We start from the raw sequence: 6,000 nt of genomic DNA, 5'->3' as shown, positions 1-6,000 counted from the left end.
TTGCCTGCTGCAGCACATGGTGAGCCAAGGCACTAAGCCTGCTCTAGACAAGGAAATCTGAGCATTTCCTTGCCCACGTGTATTTTTACATTGCACTTCCTACTGCTTCCCAGCTACAGACCTGGCACACTGGTCTTCAGACAAGATAATTGAATACAAATGCACCTTTTTAGATGCATTATGCTACTTTTCACCAAAATGAAGAAAATATGATGTAGAAAACACGATGCATCATATGGATGAGAACAATGTAATTAAAACAAACAAACAAAAGCACAAGCAGAAAAGCTTGAGAAAAATATTTGAAGAATTCACAGCAGGCAGAGAAACATATTAAACATCTGATCACATCACAGCCTCTGTGGTGATTTGGCCTCAGAAAGCCCCAAATGAACTCACAAAGTATCTAACAAGACCAAATGAGCACTACTGAAAGCACGTCACAGGTAGCTGGAGCCAGGTTTTACACCTGATAAGCACTAAGTTACCAAACTTGTCCTGCTAGGAGTGGTCAGGTTCAGGCTCTTCAAAACTCTGACAGAGCTAAGCCAGCAAACAAAGCCAAACAAACCCTCCAAATATGACAAAGTCCCGACATTCTCAGTGAGTGCAGCCACTCCTGGTCCTGCAGGCTGCCACCCCCTGGGCTTCCAGCACCCATCCACAGACACAAGTGCATTTTAATGAAGGTTGGGAGCTTCCTGGACTGCAAGAATGTGAATCCCCAGGCTGGCAGCACAGCCTGATGCAGCTGCACTCCTAATGGGGACACAAAGAATTAACAATAGATTTGAACAGAGCTGTTCAAGCATGCTTTATTCATTCTGCATGTCGTGCTGGAATTATTTATGATTTTTCCCATCATCTGAGTAGATACTTTCTCTGTAGAGAAGGCCAATGTCTAATGTTTCCTCTCCAAAAGACAATTTAAAGGAGAAGGGGTTAGACAGCTAATATTTTATCTACAGAAGAAAACAATTATTAAAACCAATCTTTAGCTGTCGTTATTTAATGACGTTACATTGATCGGAGCCTGCTCTGACACAGGATGTGTCTCACCCTCTCCACGTCACATGTGAGCTGGCTTGGGGAGCCAATTCCACTGAGAACCACTCTTTTTGAACTCAGTAAGATAAAGCAATTAGTTTTCAGGCTGATCTAATTTGCTATGGGGTACGCAGCTGTAAATGTTGACATAAAAGAAATAGAGGGAAAATGTGTATGAGGGCACTTCCAGTGACTGCGCCTTTGGTTGAATGTGGGTTTGGTTTTCAAACTGTTCTCACCTCCCAGAAGTGAAATAGGGGTGAGCCAGAAGAAAGCTAAGAGTAAGCAGAGGCAACCCAAGCTACCTAAAGTCAGAGACACAACTTCAAATCTGGAGTAAAAGGCAAAGAAAATACAAAAGAAAAGAAAATTAAAGAAAGAAAACTCATCCCACTTCCATGTTTATTGGATCCAAGGGCCTGATTCTGTTCTATTCCCAGGAGTAAAATACAGGAAGAGTTACAGAATGCTTGTTGACAACAAGTGACTATAGCTATGGGGGGAGAAGAACATGCTCTGAAGTAAGTGCTCCAAAACTCTCATAAATCGACACTGGAATGGACTATAACCATTGTATTTCCATGTCTGTTACAACAGAGCACAGCAGGACATACTCTCACCATAGCAACCCAGAAACTGCCCCATCCAAGTGTTTCCACTCTGCAACACCAATCCTTCGCTGTCCTTGCTTCTCAAAGAAAACTGATGTATTTGGGCTTTTAAATAGCACTTGAAGCCTGGGTCCCAGTTCCAGTGCCACTTGAAGTCCTCTGCACTCTATCAAACAGCAGCAACAGGAAGCATGAGTCACATCACTCTTGTGCTGCAGAGAGGTATTGAAAAATGGGGTCAAAGCTAGGAAAGGATCTCTCAAATCCCTTCAATGCATATCAGTCTCTTGGGGCCCGCTCCTTATAGCACATGGTGCAGAGATTTAATGATCTGTTAGATCTCCATAAGATGAAGTTTTATCCATGCTATTCACATGCTCCCTCTTCTGCTGTACAGTCAGCCTTCACCAGGACAAAAGTTCACAGAGGTGATTTGGGACAGCTGATGGTCAGGCTCCTGCAGCCCTGCTGTCCCTGCCAGAACAACAGTGGCTTCTGGCAGATGCCAAGTAGGCAGCTGGAGGTGAGAACATCATGTTATATCCATTACTCCAGACCTTGTTTGTTAAACCCCTTGTTTGTTAGTATTTCCGTTGTGTTTCGTTCTAAACATCTCATTAAAACTTCATGACAAAAATCTGTCCTTGGATGATTTTCATGGAGGGAGAAGACATTTCACAAAGCACTTCTAGATTCAGTAGGACAGCATGCTTATTTTCCTTGAACTAGGAAAAACAAAACCCACATTCTGGAAGAGATGCTGCATGCATTATCCATACCAATGGTGCACCAGTCCTTGGCTCCTACAAACTCGATTAACTTCCCCAGCTTGCTAACACAACACGCTTACTTAGGAGACACTAATAAGAAGATCTTGAAGAACTGACGTGACTGTGATCCCTGGAAGGGTGGTTGTAATTCCACGCTTGTTTAGGAATAGATTGTCTCCTTTATACAGGTGGAAAATTAAGGAGAAATCTAGAAGAGCCATTTCTGGGAGTGCTATGCATCCTGCTCCCACACAAACTAAATGAAGTCTTCCCTGGCCAGCATCCCAAGAGATTAGCTGTATTCAAACAGCTATTGAATCTGCCAATAGCTGAGATGCAGAACTGCAAATATTATATTTAGCACTTGAAATTCTTTAAACGTGAACAGGCAGTTCTTACAACACAGGAGTTGGTGGTATATTTTATTTTTTTCTACTCTACTAAGGAGAACACAGAGTGAGATGAACCTTTTGAGACTGTTTGGACAACAATGAAAGGACACTGCTGCTGAAGAATCAGAGAATCAGAGAATTCACAGCTAGCTCTACCCACATTACTACTCACCTCCATGCACAGCTGTGCACGGTATGTAAAGAAAAAGTTCAGTCAAGTTCAGTTGATCCTGAACATGCAAAACGCCCAGTAGCTCCAGTGGAGGCTGCACTGAGCCTCCAAGTTTTCCCTGGGAGCTTGCTTTCCGTGCCTTATTCAGATTGTTAACCCTGCTCAAATGTTTCCTGCAGAGCTCTGTATGCACAGCACAGCCCAGCCCTCCTGCACCCCTTTTGTGCACAGCAAGTACTGTCAGTGAGGCTGGGATAAGCTCAGCTGTAGGACTGATGTGTATTCTCAATTGCAACAGAATCAGGTGTAAAAAGATTCTGGGATCTCTGCTGTTCAATGCTACATCCAGCAGTATAAAATGAGTTTTGTTATGGATGTACCCCAAAAGGCTACATAATAAATCAAAGCTCTACCTATTACTCTGCCTTTTGATTACAGGAGTGCTGAGTTATGTGACATCACCAACTGTACGCAGGTAAGCTGACAACAGAAAAGTAAAGTAATTTGTACCCCGATGCTTTGTTGAGAAACAAAAAGCCTTCTCTGAGCACAGGGTTAACTCAAGAAACACTTCTTCTGCCTGTGATTCCCAGCCGCTCTGCAAAGTGGCTTTTGCAGTCTGTGATGCTCTAAAAAAAGAGAGGAGCTAAACGCTGCAGTGATTCATAACTGCCTTTGGGAGCACACAGGCAACATGCTGCAGACCTTTGGCATTCTGCAGCTCCTTCAGCCAATGAGTGACAGTAAGCGGTGAAGTGCCTGCCAGCAGCAGAAATTTAGGTACTGCCAAACGTCCCAGCATCACACCACAAGATCTCATGGAGAACTCCTGCTTTCATTTATATCCTATTAGGGATTGTTAAAAGCCTTGGCTTCCTGTCTCATGAAGTCAGTGGAGCAAGCCATGTACACTACGAGCAAGGAAACTCCACTCAGATGGCCCACAACGGCTTTATCCAATTCTTCATTTATTCCATAGTCTTTTAGTTTTACAGGCCAGTCATAAATCTGCACTGAGCTTTACAGTCAGACTTTGACCTGCAGTAATCAGAGATCATTGGATATCATTTCTCCCCAGGGACTGAATCCGCAACCTTGGGCCTAGATTTGGGATTGAATTTGGGGTAAAAATATCCAGGTTGGGCCACATTTACGGCAATTATAATAAATGGTCCAGTACTAAATTCAGCTTCAAAATCAGTCTTTCCTCCTACTGACAACAGAAACCCTAGCTTATGCACGGATTAATAAAGCAGTGCTATTATCTGCTCATTTATCCTGTATCATGAAAAGACTTGCTGTTTTCTTCCTTTGTGCTTTAATTGCTAGTCCTTCAGAGCAAAGATCATCTCTTTCACTTGCGTACAGCATACAGTGGGATCTCATTCTTGAATATTAATTAATTTGCTATGTAGCAATTATTTTCATTTCTGATGATGCATCTGAATTTGGGGGAAAAATGCTCTTTAGAGAAGTGCTCTTGACAAGCAGAGTTCTCCTTTCTGGGCAGTTCTTATGGCAGGAAGAAAGATCAAGCTGCTCTGAAGTCCTGAGCAGAACAACTGCATATTCACCATGTGCTTTATCTTGCCATGCTAGAAGTACCACTTATGTCAAGGAAACAATTGTTCAATCATACTGAAAACAGCCCTGATGTGAGGTTTTGAGAACTTTTTGCTTTCCTTCTCATACTGAGTATGGCTTCTGGGGCTGACATTCAAGGATATCGATCTTAGGCAAAAATAAATTGACCAAATTTTAGTCACATAGTTGCAAGTTGCTTTTACAAGACTGCATTTTGATCAGCTTTAAAAGAGCTGTTACTGATGTGCTCACAGGAAATCACAGAAGGGATGGAGATGCCAGTGCAGTATTATTTTCCTTTGAGGTTACTAACATTTTAACATGCAAAACACCCCTCAGGTAGCCTTTAAGCAGCGCTCATCCGTGTCAGTGTTTGGATTATGTGTGTGGAAGACATTCCTTTACCTAGGAACACAAACTAGAAAAGAAATACTTCCATTCTATTTCCTTTCTTTCCTGCTTCCCAGGTTTTCCACTTTTTCGGTGAGGAATAGTAGTATCAAGTCAATGAATACAAAGCTCAGATGATTGCATCAATAACGGGTTAAGCTGTCTAGATTAGCTGGTACCAATAGTCAGTACCAATAGTACTGACTGGTACCAATAGTCAGTGTGCCATGGTCCTTGTAAGCCAGGCTTCCCAGAAATACCTGCTCCTTGTTTGCTCACGCTTACTTCAGGTTTGCTTGCACTGAAAACTTTTGCCCGAGAAACGTTATGATTTCCAGCTGAGCAATTTCCTTCCCTGATGCCTTTTTTATTTGTGGAGGATGGCACACCTACAGCCTGAGCCCAAAGGACAAATAGTGAACAGAAATAAAAATACTCAGAGCTATTTTTTTATGCTTTGGTGAAATGAATACATGCTCTCTTCAGTTCCCCCCGCATCTAAAACCATGAGAGTTCTCTTGTACAGGAGGAATTTTCACTGACGTAGCCACAGCCCTGAGAAAACATTGTCATGTCTATAGTCAGCCATCTAAATACTCAAATAATAACAAATGCTGCATATTTTGAGTATTTAGTATTCAAAAAAGCCTCCTTCTCCCCCAGTTCCATATTTTCATATTTAAAAAGATGTTTTCCATTATTTATCATTAAATTCAGCTCCCAGTAAGAGTCTGCTAAGGGAATAAAACAAGTCTTCAGAGCCTTCTACAATTAGCATACCCTCATCATGCTCCAGTAATTATCTCCCCAGAGACTTCAGTTGGGATGCCATGCTGCTCTCATCACTACAGCATTCCATGGGGGAAATTAAGAGGCAAAACACCAAGATTACTCAGATGCCACATTTGTTGTGCATCAGCCATTGATCTTCTAGTCTTTTCGCATTTCACTCTAGCCAACAAATGACCTAGCAGCACCCAATACCAGCACAGCAGCATTTGTTCCAGGCTACTTATGGTAGGTCATGATGGATC

The sequence above is a fragment of the Excalfactoria chinensis genome, chromosome 14 (genome assembly GCF_039878825.1).
Source record: "Excalfactoria chinensis isolate bCotChi1 chromosome 14, bCotChi1.hap2, whole genome shotgun sequence".
Classification (NCBI taxonomy): domain Eukaryota; kingdom Metazoa; phylum Chordata; class Aves; order Galliformes; family Phasianidae; genus Excalfactoria; species Excalfactoria chinensis.
Note: the sequence above shows the minus strand (reverse complement) of the source record.